The 22,616-nt window shown below is 48.3% G+C and overlaps 1 protein-coding gene across 3 annotated transcripts in view; it reads right to left on the reverse strand.

Annotated features, from left to right (window-relative positions):
• Positions 1-22,616, reverse strand: part of ANO4 (anoctamin 4) — a 384,866-nt gene that overhangs the window by 248,898 nt on the left and 113,352 nt on the right. Inside the window, exon 1 of one of the 3 annotated variants that reach the window (XM_073545025.1) lies at positions 2,379-2,485. The exons of the other annotated variants lie outside the window; for them this stretch is intronic. The gene's annotated coding sequence lies outside the window, so the exon portion shown is untranslated. Of the gene's footprint in view, positions 1-2,378; positions 2,486-22,616 lie in introns of those variants that run through there. 3 annotated transcript variants of the gene reach the window in all.

The following is a 22,616-nucleotide window of genomic DNA, read 5'->3' on the forward strand; positions in this document are numbered from 1 at the left end:
TTTTTTTGTAATTTTTAAAATGTGAAAAATTACTCTCTCTCTCTATATATATACAGTATATATATTATATTTGCCTAAAATACAAAGGGAATGTGATATCTTTAACTTTAGCCCTTTTAGAGATTATTTAATCTTCAACTTGTGTAACTGTTCACAGTAACAGTAATTTTGACCAGGGGTGCCCAAACTTTTATTTGCCACTGGGTAAACAATACCACTATGTTATGATAACATAATGGCACCACATAATGACAGAACGTCACCATGCTGATGATTACCTAACACAACTGCACCAAGACCAAAGTTACCATCCATACGGCAATAAAGGAGACCAGCAATACTGCCACACATAACCTCATACTACCAACATGTAAAGTCGTAAAAGTACCACTATAGTGATCATTAAAGAGGTTGTCTGAAACCTAACTGAATTTAATTTGATCCTTTAACCTAAAAACAACTCTGTCAGGAAGGAACCTATATCCAACAACCGCACAGGAAAAACTCACACCTTGATAGTTGGAACCATATGGTCTTGATATGTTTTGTGATGTTTAAAATTTTAATTGCAGGTCATGTATGACACATGTAATTGTGCAGATGCAAGTACTGTTCCTTTACTAGTGACATGTTATGTGAACAGTGGGTACACAGGCTGGCAGAGGTCACAATTCAAATTTGCAGTGGCCAGAGAAATGAGCCACACAGTTTCCATTCTATGTGGGACTGGAGTCTTTAAGGTAGCTTTTGTGCCTCATGCTCATTAAGAGATCAAACGATGATCTTGAGGTCTCAAATATGGGGTTCTGTACAAAATAAAATGCATGGAGAATCATTGCCCATTGTATAAGATTGGTACATGTACTTGTACGCTGGTAAGCTCTTTACAGCACTCTTCACACTCTGATTGTTCAGTAATGCACCCTAGTGGAAACCATTATTGCGTGAAATGTGATTGAAGTACTACTAGATCGCTGCCATATGTCCATTTGCTAAAAAATCATTCAAGCAAATCTTGATAAAAGGTCACAGAAATGTTCATTTCTGGACAGCTTGAGATTTGGAAAACCAGATCAGAATGATCTCACAAAGGAACTCAGTTTGTTTTTGATGTCCATATGTAGCCATCTGGGCAATACATTCGATTGGAGATGGTTTTGACCAGAAGCAATGCAACATTTATAGTCAAAGAGGTTTCCCCATGATATACTCTGGCCATGACATAAAAGTCTGACTGGGGGAATCTCCAGCTATGGGGATACCGTTACCAGTGAAGACCATTAAAGTCTGTAGGTAAAGCTATTTCCAAATGTCCCCTAGACTTGAACCTTTACTTATTACTGAGTAATTATGATATCACCCATTATTTCTGTTCTATCTATAATGCAGTTTATGGAGAGCTATAATTGTAAAATTACCTAAACAATGCAGTGAAAAGTGATATAATTATCAAGATTATCTAAATAAAATTGAGAGGGATTTAAAAAAAAATCTTTTTCTCTGTTTTCCAAAAATGACTTACAATTCCTATAGGGGGTCGTGGTTGAATTTTACAGGAATCCTTAATGATAAATCTCTCTAGCGATCATGCATACCTAAGCAAATTTCCAATCCAGGCTTGTGTTTAGCCTAGTGATATTCATAATTGCCGGAAATATTTAGCTTCAAAGTAATTACGCAAAGAGGAAAAAAAAAATATGTGAAGGTTTATTCTACCTAGATTTTTTCCACAGGAATTCACATAGGATGTTGGTCGTGTGGTGGTGAAAAAGAACATCAGTACTAGTCTGGCTCTCCAGTAAACTGCAATGATGTAATCTGCGGGGTCTGCGTCACACGAAAACAATTCCATGTGTGTAACCGGTCATGAAAAAACCCAACAAACCCCTGTGTATAAAGGAGAGCGGGTGGCGGAATCCATGTCAATGACAATCCAATCCATGAATGTGATTTACTACAAGATCATTCTCAGATTTGCTGCAGCTCTGTTACATGACATCACTGAAGAACTTGATACTCAGTAACACTGAAAAATGAGTTAATATTTAATGTTATTGCACAGTGTTCCTTTACTAAATACAAACTCAGTGGAACATTATTAGAAACACATCTCTATTGATACAAAGCTCCCACACATACACGTTGATACACACAAAGCAATGAGAATAAATCAGCCCTATAGCACTTCATGATCTTTATTAATGCTAAATCTGAGCACCATCTCAGGGATTCTCTATACATCTGACAAAAAGGTTTTAATGACTGAGCCCCCAAACCTACATCACAAATTCACAATACATCTCCCTCCAGAGCTAATGAATGAAGGTCAAAGAAACAAGGAGGAGAGAGAGAATGGACTGCAGCAAAGCAGCACTCACCATAGGAGCTGAGAATCCACACACAGGCACATAGGACATCTCTCCTCTAGTTCCCCTGGACAAATAGCATCTGCAGTCATGTCAGGAGCATCCAGGGTGACTTGGCACACACAGGCTGCAATTCTTCACCCCAAGTGCCCACCTGCAATAGTTTACTTTGCTGATCCCAGGACCACCAGCTACAGCATAGAGGAGAATGTGCTATAACAATGGATCATTAGAACAATGATATTGAGGAATCCTCATCCATGTGGCTAAGCTACTCTGTAAGATACCATCAGTATTCTTAGTCAGTCCCTAGAAACATCCAATCAAGAAGAAGTGAGCAGTGTCAGCATGACGCTGGACCAGAAAAAAAAACCCAGTGACTGCAGAGCATCAAAGCTGCTTTACCTTGCACTGCCTGTAATGGGAACACAGGCTTCTTCCCTGTGCACACAGTCTTCCTGGCACCACATCAATGTCATCAGCTCCTGCATTGTCATCACAAGTCTCTGGCTGGAGCTCTCCCAACACCTAGCTCAAGCATCTGAGAGTTGGATGAGTGCATGGGTCAAAGAGGTCCTTAGTCCTTGCAGACAGGACTGTAGGCTGCAGAGACTGCAGTGCTTCAGCCTATATAGCAGCAGAAGACAACAACTGGTGTGGTGTGGACAGCAGAGGTCACAAATGACAGAACAAGAGAGGCTCAAATACTATATACCTCTATTAACAGGTACATATTACTGAGAACTTGCCTGACTACTTCCAGGACAGAATCTACAGGAGCTGGCTAACCCACTAGCCTCTAGCTCAGCTTATTATTATCATACATGTGAAGACCATGAAGTATATAAGTTAGCTGGAAATATTTTAATTCTCATTGAAACTATGTGAGATAAGGACTGGTCAGAATATCGCCAAAATTGGTATCGACACCTCTCAACTCTCCTTCGATAGCAGGTGTAAGGTGAAAGATCAGGTACTGTGTCAAGTTAGCTTGATAAAGAGCCAGACTAGGGGTCGAAACATTGATTTTGTTTCCGTATTTGTGATGCCATGATAAAGCAATCATTATTAGTGGCCACCTTCTGATACTTTTACTTGGGAAAAGGGGATCATCCCACATTTGGCTTTTATGTATATACATGGTATTGAAACTTGATTCTGTCTCAACACCGCTATTGTTAGTTTTGTCAAGTTTGTCTGGCAGCAGCTTAAAGGGGTTATCCGGTCCTGCCCGCTGGGAGGATTCTCTGTTGTCGGCATTGGGAGAGTGACTGTAAGTATGTGATTTGCATACATGCGGTTACATACCGACTAGATGTATGCAGCCTTGCTCCATGCCAAAGTATTGAGGGAGGTCGGATACAGTCTAGTCGGAATGTAACTGAAAGTATGCAAATCGCATGTTTACAGTCACATGGCTGCCTGCTCCCGGCGCCAGCACTGAAGAGTCCTCACAGCATGCAAAGCGCGCGATATGAGGATTCACAAGTCTGCAGTCACATAGAGCTCTAAGCTACTTTCACATTACATTTCTGGCCCCCTTGCTGTCTTCGCCAGGGGTTTCCATTTGAAACCAAGAAAATTTGGTTTCAGACAAATTCCCAACTGAACTATTGAGTAGAATGAGAAAAACAGGATCCAAAGTCTGCAACTTCACATTTTTACAGCAGCATGTCTTTTAAGCCGGACACAATACCATAATCTACTGTGATTTTGAGTACAGCATAAAAGACAAACACCACCAGAAAAAAATGTTACGGGGAATCCAAAGTTGCAGGTTTTGAGTTCCGTTGGTCTCATTCTGCTCAATGGCTTATATACTTACTAGCCATGAACCCGTTCTACGCCCGGTTGGCGGGCTTTTTTATTTGTATATGGTCTCCCATCCTGGTATGTGCTGCACCCCTCATCCCTATCCTGGTATGTATGGTCCCCTCACCCCCCAATCCTGGTATGCACGGCCCTCTCATCCCTATTATGGTATGCGTGGCCCCCTCATCCTTATCCTGGTATGCATGGTCCTCTCACCCCCTATCCTGGTATGCATGGTCTCCTCACCCCCCAATCCTGGTATACATGGTCCCCTCACCCCCCAATCCTGGTATGCATGGTCCCCTCACCCCCCAATCCTGGTATGCATGGTCCCCTCACCCCCAATCCTGGTATGCATGGTCCCCTCACTCCCCTATCCTAATATGCATGGTTCCCTCACCCCCCTATCCTGGTATGCATGGTCCTCTCACCCCCCAATCCTGGTATGCATGGTCCCTTCACTCAATCCTGGTATGCATGGTCCCCTCACCCCCCAATCCTGGTATGCACGGCCCTCTCATCCCTATTATGGTATGTGTGGCCCCCTCATCCTTATCCTGGTATGCATGGTCCTCTCACCCCCTATCTTGGTATGCATGGTCCCCTCACCCCCCAATCCTGGTATGCATGGTCCCCTCACCCCCCAATCCTGGCATGCATGGTCCCCTCACCCCCCAATCCTGTATGCATGGTCCCCTCACTCACCTATCCTAATATGCATGGTCCCCTCACCCTTCTATCCTGGTATTCATGGTCCTCTCACCCCCCCATCCTGGTATGCATGGTCCCTTCACTCAATCCTGGTATGCATGGTCCCCTCACCCCCCAATCCTGGTTTGCATGATCCCCTCACCCCCCAATCCTAGTATGCATGGTCCCCCTCACCCCTATTAAACTGCACAGATAAAAAAAAAAAAAAAAATTATACTCACCTTTCTTCCCCATGTCCAGCGCTGTCCTGTTCTGCGCGTGTTGTGGTGCCGGACTGGGTGCCTGCGCAGTCCTTACTTTCCGCCGCCATGTTCTTGAAGACACTGCAGTGTGCCTTCAAGAACATGGCGGTGGAAAGGGAGGACTGCGCAGGCGCCCAGTCCGGCACCACAATACGCCCAATGCAGACATGAATCGGTGCCTGCGCAGTCCGCGCTTTCCGTCGCCATGTTCAATCAGAATTGATATTTTTTTCTGTTTGATTGACAGGTCTCTTTCTCTTTCTATGTACTCACATGGGAGAGAGGTGTCAGTCACCTGGAATGGGTCTGGGATAAGCCAAACTAGTCACATTTTTCCCTATAGTTTCCAGTCAGCCCACTTGGCTCCTGTGCACATTAGGACACTATGTTAACCAGGTGCACATCTCTGACGTCACACCCAATTAACTTGTAGGTAGTTGGTGTCCATGCCACTACTCCATACTTCTGCCTCACTCTGTCCCCTGACATACCCATCTCTACGTCTTCACTTGGCTTTGCTACATTGCCAGCATGGGCCTCCTGGAATTTTCAACTGTGCTACATTGCTGGGCTCTGCTACATACAGTAGCTACAGTATACCTCCTTACATATCAGCTCTGCTAAATCACTAAATCACTGGACTCTGCTATTTTGCAACAATGTGTCACTGGACATGCTCAACTCTGTTATGTTGCTGGGTAGAAGTACCTCCAAGCTGTTCTATATTGCTCCTGTAAGTGACTTGGCATTCTCGACTCTGGTACACTGCTGGGCTATGTTACATCAATCCTGTGAGTCACATGACATATTCAACTTTGCTATGTTGCTAGACTTTGCTACACCTACCAGACTTCTCTACTTTGCCATATCTCTGACTGCTTCATCAGTGTGCCTTTGCAGACACACTGACTACTCTGTTATGTACTACTGTCAGAGGTGTATTTAGGTTTTCTGGCACCTGGGACAAGAATTCAGTCCCTCCCCCAAGCGGGTTGAGTAGTTGCCATGTGAGCAATCATTCATATTCAATTTGCACATTTACAGTCACATGCCAACGAGCTTCTCTTCCTACTTCTCTCAAGGTTCAGTGAAAAACTGAGAGAAGCAGGAAGAGAAGCTCGTTGTCACGTGACTGTAAGTATGAAAATCGCATGTGAGTGAAGTGTCCATGTGATGACTCCTGGAACCTGCAGCGCTGAATCCTGACAGTGAGTATATTACATGCTCTTAGGATTGGTATTATTATTATTATTTATTTATAAAGCACCATTGGTTCCATGGTGCTATACATGAGAAGGGGTTACATACAAATTACTGGTATCACTTTCAGTAAACAAACTAACAATCACAGACTGATATAGAGGGAAGAGAGGACTCTGCCCTGGCGGGCTTACATTCTACAGGATGGTGGGGAAAGAGACAGTAGATTGGGGGGTTGCAGCAGCTTCAGTGATGGTGAGGCGGTAGCTCCTGTAGTGGTGAGGAGGCAGCGGGGATCATTGCAGGCTGTAGGCTTTCCTGAAGAAGTGGGTTTTCAGGATCCAGCTGAAGGATCCGAGTGTGGTTGACAGTTGGACATGTTGGGGCAAGACATTCCAAAGGATTGTCCACATCTGCATCCCAGCTTCTATCACTAACCACCTCTCTAGGCCTCTCACAGCTTTCAATCTCTGAGACACATAAGGACGGTAACACCCTTGATCTGGTCTTCTGCTGGCTCTGTTCAATCTCCCACCTAAATAACTCACTGCTTCCACCCTCTGACCACAACATTCTCTCCTTCACGCTCACAAATCCTCACCCACCCCAGCACACTCCTACCTATCACACATTCAGAAATCTACAAGCCATTAACCCTCAGACACTTTCAGATTCCCTACACTCATCACTGTCCCCAATCTCCTCTCTTTCCTGTCCTAATCTGGCTGTTCATCACTACAATGACACTCTTAGAAGCACCCTTGACCAAGTAGCTCCCCTCACCCTCAGAACCTCCAAACACAGAGTAAAACAGCCCTGGCTCACATCGCAAACTCAACTTCTCCAGCGATGCTTCAGGAGTGCTGAACGCCTATGGAGAAAAATCCACACACCAGAAGACTTCATCCACTTCAAATTTATGTTAAGAACCTGTAACGTTGCCCTTCACCTCGTCAAACAGACCTATTTCACCACCCTGATCTCCTCACTAGCCATCAACCCCAAGAAACTTTTTGACACTTTTCACTCCCTCCTCAGGCCAAAAGCACAAGCCCCTATCACAGACATTTGTGCTGATGACCTGGCCTTCCACTTTACAGAAAAAATAGATAATATCCGTCAAGAAATCTGCTCCCAACCACCAAGTGCTGTGACTCCCATCCCTTCCTGCATCTCCCCTAGCTCACCTTCCACATTTGATCCCATCACAGAAGAAGAAGTCTCCAGACTCCTCTCTTATTCTCGTCCGACTACATGCACTACCGACCCCATGCCCTCACATCTCCTCCAGTCTCTCTCTCCAGTCGTCACAACCCACCTAACTACAATCTTTAATCTCTCCCTCTCCTCGGGCATTTTCCCATCCTCCTTCAAACACGCCATTGTTACTCCATTACTAAAGAAACCTGCTCACGACCCATCCTGCACAAACAACTACAGACCAGTCTCCAATCTCCCCTTCATCTCTAAACTTTTGGAGCGCCTAGTTTACTCCCGCCTTACCCGTTACCTCTCCACTCACTCCCTTCTAGACCCTTCACAGTCTGGCTTCCGCCCCTTACATTCGACTGAAACTGCACTCATCAAAGTGACCAATGACCTTCTGACAGCAAAACGTAACGGTGACCACTCTCTGCTCATTCTTCTTGACCTATCTGCAGCTTTCGATACTGTTGACCACCATCTCCTACTGTCTAGGCTCCAGTCACTAGACATTAAGGACACTGCTCTCTCCTGGTTCTCTTCCTATCTCTCTGACCGCTCCTTCAGTGGTTTGTTCTCTGGCTCCACGTCATCTCCTCTTCCTCTTGCTGTTGGGGTACCTCAGGGCTCAGTCCTTGGTCCCCTTCTTTTCTCTCTCTACACGGCCCCAATTGGACAGACCATCAGCAGATTTGGCTTTCAGTACCATCTTTATGCTGATGACACACAACTATACACATCTTCCCCCGACCTCACCCCCGCTTTACTACAGAACGCCAGTGACTGTCTGTCCGCAGTCTCCAATATCATGTCCACTCTCTATCTGAAACTCAACCTCTCTAAAACTGAACTTCTTCTGCTCCCGCCGTCTACTAACCTCCCTAAATCTGACATTTCCCTCTCCGTGGATGGTACCACAATAACACCGCGGCAGCAGGCACGCTGTCTGGGTGTTTTGTTTGACACCAATCTCTCCTTCACATCCCATATACAATCTCTTGCCCGCTCTTGCCACTTACACCTAAAGAACATCTCTAGAATCCACCCTTTTCTCACTATGGAAACAACAAAAACCCTCACTGTTGCATTGATCCACTCCCGCCTGGATTACTGCAATGCTCTATTAATTGGCCTCCCCATCACTCGACTATCCCCCCTCCAGTCCATACTTAATGCAGCGGCCAGGATCGTCCATCTGGCTAATCGGTACTCGGACGCGTCAGCTCTTCGCCAGTCCTTACATTGGCTGCCCATTCATTATAGGATCCAATTCAAAGTATTTGTTCTCACCCACAAAGCTCTCCACAGTGCGGCACCCCCTTACATTTCTTCCCTCATTTCTGTCTATCGGCCTAGCCGATCGCTGCGCTCTGCAAACGACTTTCGACTAACCTCTGCACTAATCCGTACCTCCCACTCCCGACTCCAAGACTTCTCCCGTGTTTCTCCTATCCTCTGGAATGCTCTACCCCAAGAAATCAGGACTATCCACAATTTGCATAGTTTTAGGCGCTCCCTCAAAACACACTTGTTCAGAGTGGCCTATCACGTTCACTGATCAAAGTAATTCTCTGTGTAAGTGTGCTTGTGTAGCCCATTCACTATCTCCATCCATCCTTCACTCCCTCAAGATGGCTGGACCTTCATTGTGAATACACAATTGTAAATACACACCTGTACTTTGTATCTCCCTCACCTCATTGTAGATTGTAAGCTCTCACGAGCAGGGTCGTCTCATTTCGTCTTATTTTGCTTCAATTATTGTATTGTTAACGTTGTTACTTATGACTTGTGTTTTGAAACTGTTAAACTGTAAAGCGCTGCGGAATATGTTGGCGCTATATAAATAAAGATTATTATTATTATTATTAAAGGATGGGGGCTATTCAGGAAAAGTCTTGGAGGCGGTTGGGTGAGGAGCGAATAAGTGTGGAGGAGAGAAGGAGGTCTTGGGAGGACCGGAGATTACGTGAGGGAAGATATCGGGAGATTAGTTCAGAGATAAATGGAGGAGACAGGTTATAGATGGCTTTGTAGGTCAGTATTAGTAATTTGAATTGGATATTCTGAGGGAGTGGGAGCCAGTGAAGAGATTTGCAGAGGGGAGAAGCAGAGGAGTAGCGAGGAGAGAGATGAATTAGTCGGGCAGCAGAGTTAAGGATGGACTGGAGAGGTGCGAGGATGTTGGCAGGGAGGCCACAGAAAAGGATTTGGCAGTAGTCGAGGCAGGAGATGATGAGGGTATGCACAAGCATTTTAGTAGAGTGAGGGTTGAGGAAGGGACTGATTCTGGAAACATTTTTGAGCTGGAGGTGACAGGAGGTGGAGAGAGCTTGGGTGTGCGGTTTAAAGGACAGGGCAGAGTGAAGGGTTGTTCCGAGGCAGCGGACCTCCGATACGGGGGAAAACGTGATGTCGTCAATTGTTCTAGATAGGTCAGGTAAGGAAGATCTGTGAGATGGGAAAATGTTGTGAATTCCCTTGCTCGGATCTCTGAGCCGAAGCTCCCTCTGCTCCCTCTGGTGGTTACTGAGAGTAGTGGAGCTGGCCAGGTTGATGGAAGTTCCCCACCTGACGACGATAATTGGGAACCTGGGATTACTGGCTGGGAGCATATAATTGAGCTTGCTGCTCTTGAAGGTTGCTGGTAATTTTTCCTCCTTGTGCATTTGGAGTTCTTTTGTCCGCCTGATCTGCATGGTTCAGTTAAGTGATTCTTTTGCTAATCCTTTGCATCTAATTTGGTTGTGGCTTTTTTTTGCTTTCTGCTTTGCTGCTAGGGTTCAGCGTACTCCCTGCTGGGGGCTACGCTGGGCCCTGCTCTATATGTTACAGCTTGTGTTAGTTTGTTCAGTCCCCTGTTATGTTATTATCTTTTGCATTCCTTCCAGTTAATACCAGAGTGCTGATCTAGCGGGGGAGAGGTCGTGTGGCCTCAGGATTTTTGTATATCAGAAGTGCTGGATTTTTCTAGGGTTTTGTGCGTGATTGCAGGCAGTATCTTTTCTGTCCTGTTTAGACAGCTGGGGCCCCACCGTTTGCTCAGTCTGTTTTCTGCCTGTGTTTGTGTCTAATCTTGTCTCACCGACAATATATGTTTGGGGGCTGTCTATTCCTTTGGGGATCTGCTCCGGGGCAGATTAGATTTCACCTTTCTGACTTCAGGCTTAGTTAGTTCTCCGGTTGTGATAAAGTGTCTAGGGCATCGTAGGAACGCTCGACGGCTACTGCTAGTTGTGTTGATAGGATCAGGGGTCTGCAATCTGCTTAGTTACCAACCTCTCTGCTTTTCTGGTGGCTTAGCCTGTTCCTGCCATCCTCCTCAGTGACCCATTCATAACAGGGAAAGATGATCAGTTCAGATTTGAGGAAGCGGGAGGAGAAGAAGGAGGATATGGCTGATAGACACTCCGGGATTCTGGAGAGCAGAGAGGTGATGTCTGGGCCAAAGAGGTAGATCTGAGTATCATCAGGCACAAAGGTGGTACTGGAATCTGTGGGACTTTATGAGCTGCCCCAGGCCAAGTGTTGAGAAGATAAGGGGTCCTAGAACAGAGCCTTGTGGGACGCCAACAGAGAGAGGGTGGGATGAGGAGGTAGTGTTGGAGTGGGAGATGCTGAATGTGAGGTTGGAGAGGTATGAGGAGATCCAGGATAGGGCGAGGTCTTTGATGCCAAAGGAGGAGAGGATCTGTAGTAGGAGGCAGTGGTCAACTGTGTCGAAAGCAGAGGTCAGATCTAGATGGAGGAGTATAGAGTATTGTCCGTTAGCTTTGGCAGTAAGTAGGTTGTTAGTAATTTTGGGCGATAGCTGGACTTAGCGGTTGGGTCGAGGGTTGGCTTTTTAAGGATAGGCGTGATTGTGGCATGTTTGAAAGCAGAAGGGAAGGTACCAGAAGTTAGTGATAGGTTGAAGAGGTGGGTTAGGGATGGGAGGGATAAGAGTGGTGGTGAGGTTGGGGAGGATGTGGGATGGGATGGGGTCGAGTGCACAAGTGGTGAGGTGTGATTTGGAGAGAAGATGAGCAAGCGCCACTTCTGTGATGTTGGATAAGGAGGTTATGGGGTTTGGGCATTGGTTTGCTATACAAAGGGGTTGTGGTGGTTGAACAATAAAGACTTGCCGTGTTTGGTCTATCTTGTTTTTGAAGTGTGTGGCAAAGTCCTCAGCAGAGATTAGGGAAGTTGGAGGGGGCAGTGGTGGGGGAGGAGGGAGTTAAAAGTATTGAACAACTGTTTAGGGTTGTGGGATAAGGAAGTTTCAGAGGTGAGAGCTGATTTGAATGCAAGTGTTGCTTGTTTGAGTGCAGTGAAGTTGCCTTGAGAATGCGTTTTCTTCCAGCGCCGTTCACCAATTCTGGATTCTGCTATAGTGCTTCAGTATATAATTAAAGAGCTTGTCCTGGTTTGAGATGAAAGTCTGCAGTTACTCTATGTGACTGCACACTTTTATATTCTTACAGAGCATGTACTACACATTTTTAGGATTCTCCCTTGTCGATGGCAAAAGTGGATGGTCATGTGAGCACAAGTATGCAATTTGTATACTTCTGCCCACATTCCGACTAAACGTGTCCGGTCTTGCTCAATTCACTTTCATTGAGTAAGGCCATGCATGTCTAGTCGGCACGTGACCATATGTGTGCAAATCGCATACTTGTAGTTTTGTTACCTTCCACACAGCCATTACACAGTACACAGGAGGGGCACATTTATAAGATTATCTCAGAACAGGAACATTTTTTTAACACATCCAATTGGGAACTTATTTTTAATTCACAATCTATTAATTAAAATGATGTTTCTGGAAAAACTCCTTTAAGTGCAACCTGACAGATGCTCTGTGCAATGTCACCAAGAAAGACAAGATGACAGAACTCATTGTAAGGAAGGGGTCGGAGGGAATTAAAGTAGTATGGAGAGGTGGGAACATGAGGAGAAATAATGCAGCATGGGTTCAACTCCTGATGAAAGTTTGTGCAAAAATAGGTGCTCTTTTGGGGTCAAGAGTAGAGTTGAGCGATACCAGCCGATACTTGAAAATATCGGATTGGAATGGATCGGCCGATCTTAAAAAAAGTATCGGTATCGCCGATTCCGATACCGGCAACCAATGCAAGTCAATGGGGCCAAAATATCGGAATTAAAAAAAACCCTTTCTTTCCTTGTAGGTTAATTCTACATGAAGAAAAACAACTAAGAATAATGTAGAATGTATTGTGGGAGGTGGAGGAGACATTAAAGCCATAGAGGTTTAGCCCAATCAAATGGAATAGCAGGAATTAAACTTTTTTTTTAAAGATGTTAGGAGTTACAAAGATATTGACTATGTTAGCCTCATTTATATTTTGCCAGACATGTATGTCTTCTTCTTCTTTCTTCTTTCTTCTTCTTTCTTATTCTTCTTCCTTTTTTTACCTTCTTCTTCTTCTTCTTATTCCTTTTTTTACATTCTTCTTCTTCTTCCTTTTTTTACATTCTTCTACTTCCTTTTTTTACATTCTTCTTCTTCTTCTTCTTCCTTTTTTTACATTCTTCTTCTTATTCCTTTTTTTACATTCTTCTTCTTCTTCCTTTTTTAAATTCTTCTACTTCCTTTTTTTACATTCTTCTTCTTCTTCTTCTTCTTCCTTTTCTTACATTCTTCATATTCTTCTTATTCAACAATTATTATTCTACATATTCAACTTCATCTTCTTCCTATTCTTCTTCATCATATTCTTGTTTGTGTCAGGCATTCCTGTAGTTGTTATCTAGAAAAGTTAGAAGTTTACACCTTCCGTTCTGCCTGTCACAAAAGATTTACAACAGGATTTGTCCGCGTTCAGTTTGGCCTGCAGTAGCAGGCCTTTTCCAGGGGCACCACGAGGAGGAACGGACTCACCCCCATACACTGCTTAGTCTTCTTCTGCTTATAAATAAGATAATATCATTTGCTCAGAGTATTAGTCTTATGCTTAATGTTCTTCTGCTTTGTTTTTTTTATGCTTCTTTGTCTTCTCTCTCTTGTTGTTCTGCATCTTGGTGGTTGTCTTCCTGTTCTTTGTCCTCTTGAACCAGCTGACGGTACTGGCACCCGGAGGGGCAGCAGAAGGAACAAGAGCCAATGGCACTACCGAGGACCAGCTGACGGTGCTGGAACCCGGTTACTAAGCAGGAGGTACCTGTGCTACAAAGCACTACCAAGGACCAGCAGACGTTGCCGGAACTCGGATACCGAGATGGAGGCACCTAGGCCAAAGGCTCTGACGAGAACCAGCTGACGGTGCTGGAACCCGGAGGGGTAGCATAAGCTGCAAGAGCAAATGGAAATAGCGAGGACCAGCTGACAGTGCTGGCACCCGGAGGGGCAGCAGAAGAAATAAGAGCCAATGGCACAACCGAGGACCAGCTGACGGTGCTGGAACCCGGTTACTAAGCAGGAGGTACCTGTGCTACAAAGCACTACCAAGGACCAGCAGACGTTGCCGGAACTCGGATACCGAGATGAAGGCACCTAGGCCAAAGGCTCTGACGAGAACCAGCTGACGGTGCTGGAACCCGGAGGGGTAGCATAAGCTGCAAGAGCAAATGGAAATAGCGAGGACCAGCTGACAGTGCTGGCACCCGGAGGGGCAGCAGAAGGAATAAGAGCCAATGGCACAACCGAGGACCAGCTGACGTTGCTGGAACCCGGTTACTAAGCAGGAGGTACCTGTGCTACAAAGCACTACCAAGGACCAGCAGACGTTGCCGGAACTCGGATACCAAGATGGAGGCACCTAGGCCAAAGGCTCTGACGAGAACCAGCTGACGGTGCTGGAACCCGGAGGGGTATCAGAAGTTACCCCTGAAAAGCAAAGTTGGCATGCCGCAAGCTGGCCGCAGTTACCGAATCACACAGTCCTACAGGGGGTGCTTGTCCTACTGGCACTATGGAACAAGTCTTTCTTACCAGAACCCGCAGTCCACATAGGAAGCACCTAAACTGCTGGCACCCTAGCCTCGGCTAACCCAACCGCAACACGACATGGCAACTTGGGGTGGCAAACTGACATTGACACTTCCCGGAAACAGCAGGCAGGGCTGGAACCAAGCTGGGCAGGAGGGAGTACCCGTGCCAAAGTCAGTTATGAGCAGCAACTGGCGATGTTGGAGCCCAGGACAAGCACTTAGCAGGCTGAGGCCTGATGTGCTGTCAATTGGGAGGCAGCAGGACAGATTGCCATCAAAACAGCAGGGGAACAGCTGACGTTACTGAACCCCACAAACACAGGAGCTAGTGTTTTACTCTGTGAAGACGGCACTTCCGAGCAACAACTGGCTGTGTTGAAGCCCAGGGACAAGCACGGAGCAGGCTGAGGCTGCATTGAAGAAATTTTAAGATCGGTTGTAGACTACTAATTTGAACCAAGCTCCACTTAGGCCTGTGGCTTCACTGATTTTCGTATTTCCCCTGTCCTCCAACCCCGCCAGTTACAGCTCCGAAGTGGCGTCTGCACAATCCACACTTGTTCCTGTGTTACAGGTGTTCAGTCCGGTCAGTTAATCCCCTGATGTGTGTCCGGCAATGTCGCCTGCTCTGTCCACATTCCCATAATGGGAATGTGGACAGAGCAGGCGACATTGCCGGACACACATCAGGGGATTAACTGACCGGACTGAACACCTGTAACACAGGAACAAGTGTGGATTGTGCAGACGCCACTTCGGAGCTGTAACTGGCAGGGTTGGAGGACAGGGGAAATACGAGAGACAGTGGAGCCACAGGCCTAATTGGAGCACGGTTAAAAATCAGTAGTGGTACGACTGTGTAGGCAGCAGGAGACTTTGCCATCTACACAGCAGGGGATCAGCTGACGTTACTGAACCCCACTGAGACACGGGAGCAAGTGTCTCTTTCCGTGTGGACGGCACTTCCGAACTACAACTGGCTGTGTTGAAGCCCAGGAAATAGGAGGGTGTAGGCAGAGGCCTACTGTATTTTGAATGAGGTGACAGCAGGAGAGACTGCCATCCACACAGCAGGGGATCAGCTGACATTACTGAACCCCACTGAGACACGGGAGCAAGTATCTCTTTCCGTGTGGACGGCACTTCCGAACTACAACTGGCTGTGTTGAAGCCCAGGAAATAGGAGGGTGTAGGCAGAGGCCTACTGTATTTTGAATGAGGTGACAGCAGGAGAGACTGCCATCCACACAGCAGGGGATCAGCTGACATTACTGAACCCCACTGAGACACGGGAGCAAGTATCTCTTTCCGTGTGGACGGCACTTCCGAACTACAACTGGATGGGATGAAGCCCAGGAAATAGGAGGGTGTAGGCAGAGGCCTACTGTATTTTGAATGAGGTGACAGCAGGAGAGACTGCCATCCACACAGCAGGGGATCAGCTGACGTTACTGAACCCCACTGAGACACGGGAGCAAGTGTCTCTTTCCGTGTGGACGGCACTTCCGAACTACAACTGGCTGTGTTGAAGCCCAGGAAATAGGAGGGTGTAGGCAGAGGCCTACTGTATTTTGAATGAGGTTACAGCAGGAGAGACTGCCATCCACACAGCAGGGGATCAGCTGACGTTACTGAACCCCACTGAGACACGGGAGCAAGTATCTCTTTCCGTGTGGACGGCACTTCCGAACTACAACTGGCTGTGTTGAAGCCCAGGAAATAGGAGGGTGTAGGCAGAGGCCTACTGTATTTTGAATGAGGTGACAGCAGGAGAGACTGCCATCCACACAGCAGGGGATCAGCTGACATTACTGAACCCCACTGAGACACGGGAGCAAGTATCTCTTTCCGTGTGGACGGCACTTCCGAACTACAACTGGCTGTGTTGAAGCCCAGGAAATAGGAGGGTGTAGGCAGAGGCCTACTGTATTTTGAATGAGGTGACAGCAGGAGAGACTGCCATCCACACAGCAGGGGATCAGCTGACATTACTGAACCCCACTGAGACACGGGAGCAAGTATCTCTTTCCGTGTGGACGGCACTTCCGAACTACAACTGGCTGTGTTGAAGCCCAGGAAATAGGAGGGTGTAGGCAGAGGCCTACTGTATTTTGAATGAGGTGACAGCAGGAGAGACTGCCATCCACACAGCAGGGGATCAGCTGACGTTACTGAACCCCACTGAGACACGGGAGCAAGTATCTCTTTCCGTGTGGACGGCACTTCCGAACTACAACTGGCTGTGTTGAAGCCCAGGAAATAGGAGGGTGTATGCAGAGGCCTACTGTATTTTGAATGAGGTGACAGCAGGAGAGACTGCCATCCACACAGCAGGGGATCAGCTGACGTTACTGAACCCCACTGAGACACGGGAGCAAGTATCTCTTTCCGTGTGGACGGCACTTCCGAACTACAACTGGCTGTGTTGAAGCCCAGGAAATAGGAGGGTGTAGGCAGAGGCCTACTGTATTTTGAATGAGGTGACAGCAGGAGAGACTGCCATCCACACAGCAGGGGATCAGCTGACGTTACTGAACCCCACTGAGACACGGGAGCAAGTATCTCTTTCCGTGTGGACGGCACTTCCGAACTACAACTGGCTGTGTTGAAGCCCAGGGACAAGCACGGAGCAGGCTGAGGCTGCATTGAAGAAATTTTAAGATCGGTTGTAGACTACTAATTTGAACCAAGCTCCACTTAGGCCTGTGGCTTCACTGATTTTCGTATTTCCCCTGTCCTCCAACCCCGCCAGTTACAGCTCCGAAGTGGTGTCTGCACAATCCACACTTGTTCCTGTGTTACAGGTGTTCAGTCCGGTCAGTTAATCCCCTGATGTGTGTCCGGCAATGTCGCCTGCTCTGTCCACATTCCCATTATGGGAATGTGGACAGAGCAGGCGACATTGCCGGACACACATCAGGGGATTAACTGACCGGACTGAACACCTGTAACACAGGAACAAGTGTGGATTGTGCAGACGCCACTTCGGAGCTGTAACTGGCAGGGTTGGAGGACAGGGGAAATACGAGAGACAGTGGAGCCACAGGCCTAATTGGAGCACGGTTAAAAATCAGTAGTGGTACGACTGTGTAGGCAGCAGGAGACTTTGCCATCTACACAGCAGGGGATCAGCTGACGTTACTGAACCCCACTGAGACACGGGAGCAAGTGTCTCTTTCCGTGTGGACGGCACTTCCGAACTACAACTGGCTGTGTTGAAGCCCAGGAAATAGGAGGGTGTAGGCAGAGGCCTACTGTATTTTGAATGAGGTGACAGCAGGAGAGACTGCCATCCACACAGCAGGGGATCAGCTGACATTACTGAACCCCACTGAGACACGGGAGCAAGTATCTCTTTCCGTGTGGACGGCACTTCCGAACTACAACTGGCTGTGTTGAAGCCCAGGAAATAGGAGGGTGCAGGCAGAGGCCTACTGTATTTTGAATGAGGTTACAGCAGGAGAGACTGCCATCCACACAGCAGGGGATCAGCTGACGTTACTGAACCCCACTGAGACACGGGAGCAAGTATCTCTTTCCGTGTGGACGGCACTTCCGAGCTACAACTGGCTGAGTTGAAGCCCAGGAAATAGGAGGGTGTAGGCAGAGGCCTACTGTCTTTGGAATGCGGAGACAGCAGGAGAGACTGCCATCTCCACAGCAGGGGATCAGCTGGCAATGATGAACCCCACTAACACTTGAACGAATGTGTTTGGCTCTGTGGAGACGACACTTCTGAACACCAACTGACGCTGTTGGAGCCCAGGATTAGGCGAGGAGCAGGCTGGGGCCTACTGGATTTTGGCAGGTGAAGGCAGCAGGAGACTTGCCATCTCCACAGCAGGGGAACAGCTGGCAGTGCTGAACCCCACTAACACTCTAACGAATGTGTTTGGCTCTGTGGAGACGACACTTCTGAACACCAACTGACGCTGTTGGAGCCCAGGATTTGGCGAGGAGCAGGCTGGGGCCTACTGGATTTTGGCAGGTGAAGGCAGCAGGAGACTTGCCATCTCCACAGCAGGGGAACAGCTGGCAGTGCTGAACCCCACTAACACTCTAACGAATGTGTTTGGCTCTGTGGAGACAACACTTCTGAACACCAACTGACGCTGTTGGAGCCCAGGATTAGGCGAGGAGCAGGCTGGGGCCTACTGGATTTTGGCAGGTGAAGGCAGCAGGAGACTTGCCATCTCCACAGCAGGGGAACAGCTGGCAGTGCTGAACCCCACTAACACTCTAACGAATGTGTTTGGCTCTGTGGAGACGACACTTCTGAACACCAACTGACGCTGTTGGAGCCCAGGATTAGGCGAGGAGCAGGCTGGGGCCTACTGGATTTTGGCAGGTGAAGGCAGCAGGAGACTTGCCATCTCCACAGCAGGGGAACAGCTGGCAGTGCTGAACCCCACTAACACTCTAACGAATGTGTTTGGCTCTGTGGAGACGACACTTCTGAACACCAACTGACGCTGTTGGAGCCCAGGATTAGGCGAGGAGCAGGCTGGGGCCTACTGGATTTTGGCAGGTGAAGGCAGCAGGAGACTTGCCATCTCCACAGCAGGGGAACAGCTGGCAGTGCTGAACCCCACTAACACTCTAACGAATGTGTTTGGCTCTGTGGAGACGACACTTCTGAACACCAACTGACGCTGTGGGAGCCCAGGATTTGGCGAGGAGCAGGCTGGGGCCTACTGGATTTTGGCAGGTGAAGGCAGCAGGAGACTTGCCATCTCCACAGCAGGGGAACAGCTGGCAGTGCTGAACCCCACTAACACTCTAACGAATGTGTTTGGCTCTGTGGAGACGACACTTCTGAACACCAACTGACGCTGTTGGAGCCCAGGATTTGGCGAGGAGCAGGCTGGGCCTACTGGATTTTGGCAGGTGAAGGCAGCAGGAGACTTGCCATCTCCACAGCAGGGGAACAGCTGGCAGTGCTGAACCCCACTAACACTCTAACGAATGTGTTTGGCTCTGTGGAGACGACACTTCTGAACACCAACTGACGCTGTTGGAGCCCAGGATTTGGCGAGGAGCAGGCTGGGGCCTACTGGATTTTGGCAGGTGAAGGCAGCAGGAGACTTGCCATCTCCACAGCAGGGGAACAGCTGGCAGTGCTGAACCCCACTAACACTCTAACGAATGTGTTTGGCTCTGTGGAGACGACACTTCTGAACACCAACTGACGCTGTTGGAGCCCAGGATTACGCATGCCGCATGCAGAGGCCAATGGGCAGCGGTTTTTATGGAGGTTGTGGACTACTACTGATTCTAACCATGCTCCACTTAGGCCTCTGGCTCCACTGTCTCTACTATTTACCCTGGCCTCCAACCCCGCCAGCTACATCTCTGAAGTGGCGTCAGCACAATCTACACTTGTTCCTGTGTTACTGGTGCTCAGTCCCGTCAGTTGATCCCCTGATGTTTGTCCGGCAAGTTCGCCAGCTCTGTCCTCATTCCCACTACTGGTTATGGGAATGTGGACAGAGCAGGAGACCTTGCCGGACACACATCAGGGGATAAACTGATGGGACTGAGCCACAGGAACACAGGAACAAGTGTAGATTGTGCTGACGCCACTTCAGAGATGTAGATGGCGGGGTTGGAGGTCAGGGGAAATAGTAGAGACAGTGGAGCCAGAGACCTAAGTTGGGCACGGTTAAAAATCAGTAGTGGTTTGAATGTTGATGGAGCTGGTGACTTTGCCGTCCACACAGCAGGGGATCAGCTGGCATTACTGAACCCCACTAACACAGGAGCTAGTGTGTTTCTCTGTGCAGACGACACATCTGAGCGACAACTGGCTGTGTTGAAGCAAAGGGATTATAGTTCAGGTGGTAGAAAAATGAACACACCAGCAGACCTGGATACAGTTGCCAACCACTAATTTAGTCTGTAAGAGGAATGGCAAAGTCTTTGGAGATCCAGGCCTTGTTCATTTTCAGAAAAGTCAGCCGGTCAACATTATCGGAAGATAGTCGCGTGCGACGGTCTGTTAGTACACCACCTGCGGCACTAAAGACACGTTCCGATAATACACTGGCAGCAGGGCAAGCCAGCACCTCCAATGCATACTGGCTAAGCTCTGGCCATGTATCCAGCTTAGAGACCCAAAACTTGAAGGGGGAAGAGCCATCTGGGAGTACAGCGACAGGGCAAGACATGTAGTCTGACACCATCTGACGGAAGCGTTGCCTCCTGCTGACTCGAGGCGTCGCTGATGGTGTAGACAATTGTGGTGGACACACAAAACTTTGCCACATTTGGGCCATAGTGGTCTTGCCTTGTGCTGCGGCGCTGCCTCTGCTCCCTCTTTGTGCAGAGTTTCCTCCACTGCCTCGACGCACAGAGCTGCTTTGTAAAGCACTAGCAACAATGCTGTCGGGTGGAATGGAAAACATTATGGACTGCACCAGTGACTCTTCGTACTCCCGCATTTTACGCTCCCGGTTCAACGTTGGTATGAGCCTTTGTACGCTGTCCCGGTAGCGAGGATCTAGGAGGGTGTACACCCAATAATCAGCCGAGACGAGAATGTGGGCGATGCGGCGGTCGTTTCTCAGGCACTGCAGCATGAAATCAACCATGTGCTGCAGACTCCCAACTGCCAAAGAACCGCTGTCCCCTGTTTGAGGCGTGACCTCGGCCTGCTCTGCATCACCCCACCCTCGCTGTACATACTGAGTAGAGGTTTGTGTACCTCCCTCCTCTGGAGAGATGTCTTCCTCCTCCATCGACTCCTCCTCATCCTCCTCACAAAGTGTCCCCTGCCTAGGCCTTTGTGAGGAAACACGTAGCGCAGACTGTCCAGAAGCAGATGGCATTTGGGACTCCTCATCCTCCACCTCTTCTGAAACCTCATCCCTTAGTGCTTGCAGTGTTTGTTGAAGCAGGCAGATAAGGGGGACAGTCATGCTGACTAGTGCATCATCTGCACTCGCCATCCGCGTGGATTCATCGAAGGCACGCAAAACGAGGCAGATGTCCTTCATAGAGGCCCACTCAATGGTGCTGAAGTGTGAACGGCGCACAGTGCGACTTGTTTGCGCCTGATGCAGCTGGTACTCCATGACTGCTGCCTGCTGCTCACACAACCGCTCCAACATATGTAACGTTGAATTCCACCGGGTGGGTAGGTCACATATGATGCGATGTTCCGGAAGGCCAAATCGTCGCTGCAGAGCAGCGAGGCGCGATCTTGCCGTGCTGGAACGTCGCAAGTGAGCGCACTCTATGCGGACCTTGTGCAACAGTGCAGCAAGATCCGGATAGTCCCTCAGAAAGCTCTGCACGACCAAGTTAAGAACATGTGCCAGACATGGGATGTGTGTGAGGTTGCCTAGGCCAAGAGCTGCCACCAGATTTCGGCCATTGTCACACACTACCAAGCCCGGCTGGAGATTCGCTGGCCCAAACCACACATCGCTCTCCAGCTTGATAGCATTCCAGAGCTCCTGCGCTGTGTGGCTTCGATTCCCCAAAGAAATTAATTTGAGTACAGCCTGTTGACGTTTGGCCACGGCTGTGCTCATATCGGTCGTAACAGGCTCCTGCTCTGCTGTTTCTGAGGAACTTGAGTAGGAGGAGGAGTCTATGTGTACAGACTGGAGTCCTGAAATCCGTGGCGTTGGAAGAACACGTACAGCGCCACTCTCCAGATCCGTACCCGGCTCCACAACATTGACCCAGCGGGCAGTGAGGGAAAGGTATCGTCCCTGTCCATGGTTACTGGTCCACGCATCGGTGGTCAGGTGGACCTTGCTACTAACGGCGTTTAGTAGCGCATGTTTTATTTTGCCCTCAACATGTTTCTGCAGGGCAGGGACGGCTCGCCTGCTGAAATAAAAGCGGCTGGGCACGTTGTATTGGGGGACTGCCAATGCCATTAAGTCCCGGAAGGTGTCAGTGTCCACCAGCCTGAATGACAGCATTTCAACTGCCAGAAGTTTGGCAATGCCAGCATTCAGAGACTGTGCTCGGGGATGGTTTGCCGAGTAAGGGCGCCTTTTATCCCATGCCTGTGCTACCGATGGCTGTGATGGATGGGAACGTGCTGCTATGGGTGTAATCTGACAGGGTCTCCGGACAACAGTGGCAGAGGTTCTTCCTTGGCGATCCTGTGAGGAAGCCGAACCAGCAGTGTGTG

Source organism: Dendrobates tinctorius, unplaced genomic scaffold (genome assembly GCF_039654945.1).
Source record: "Dendrobates tinctorius isolate UK_male_01 unplaced genomic scaffold, ASM3965494v1 ptg000139l, whole genome shotgun sequence".
Lineage (NCBI taxonomy): Eukaryota > Metazoa > Chordata > Amphibia > Anura > Dendrobatidae > Dendrobates > Dendrobates tinctorius.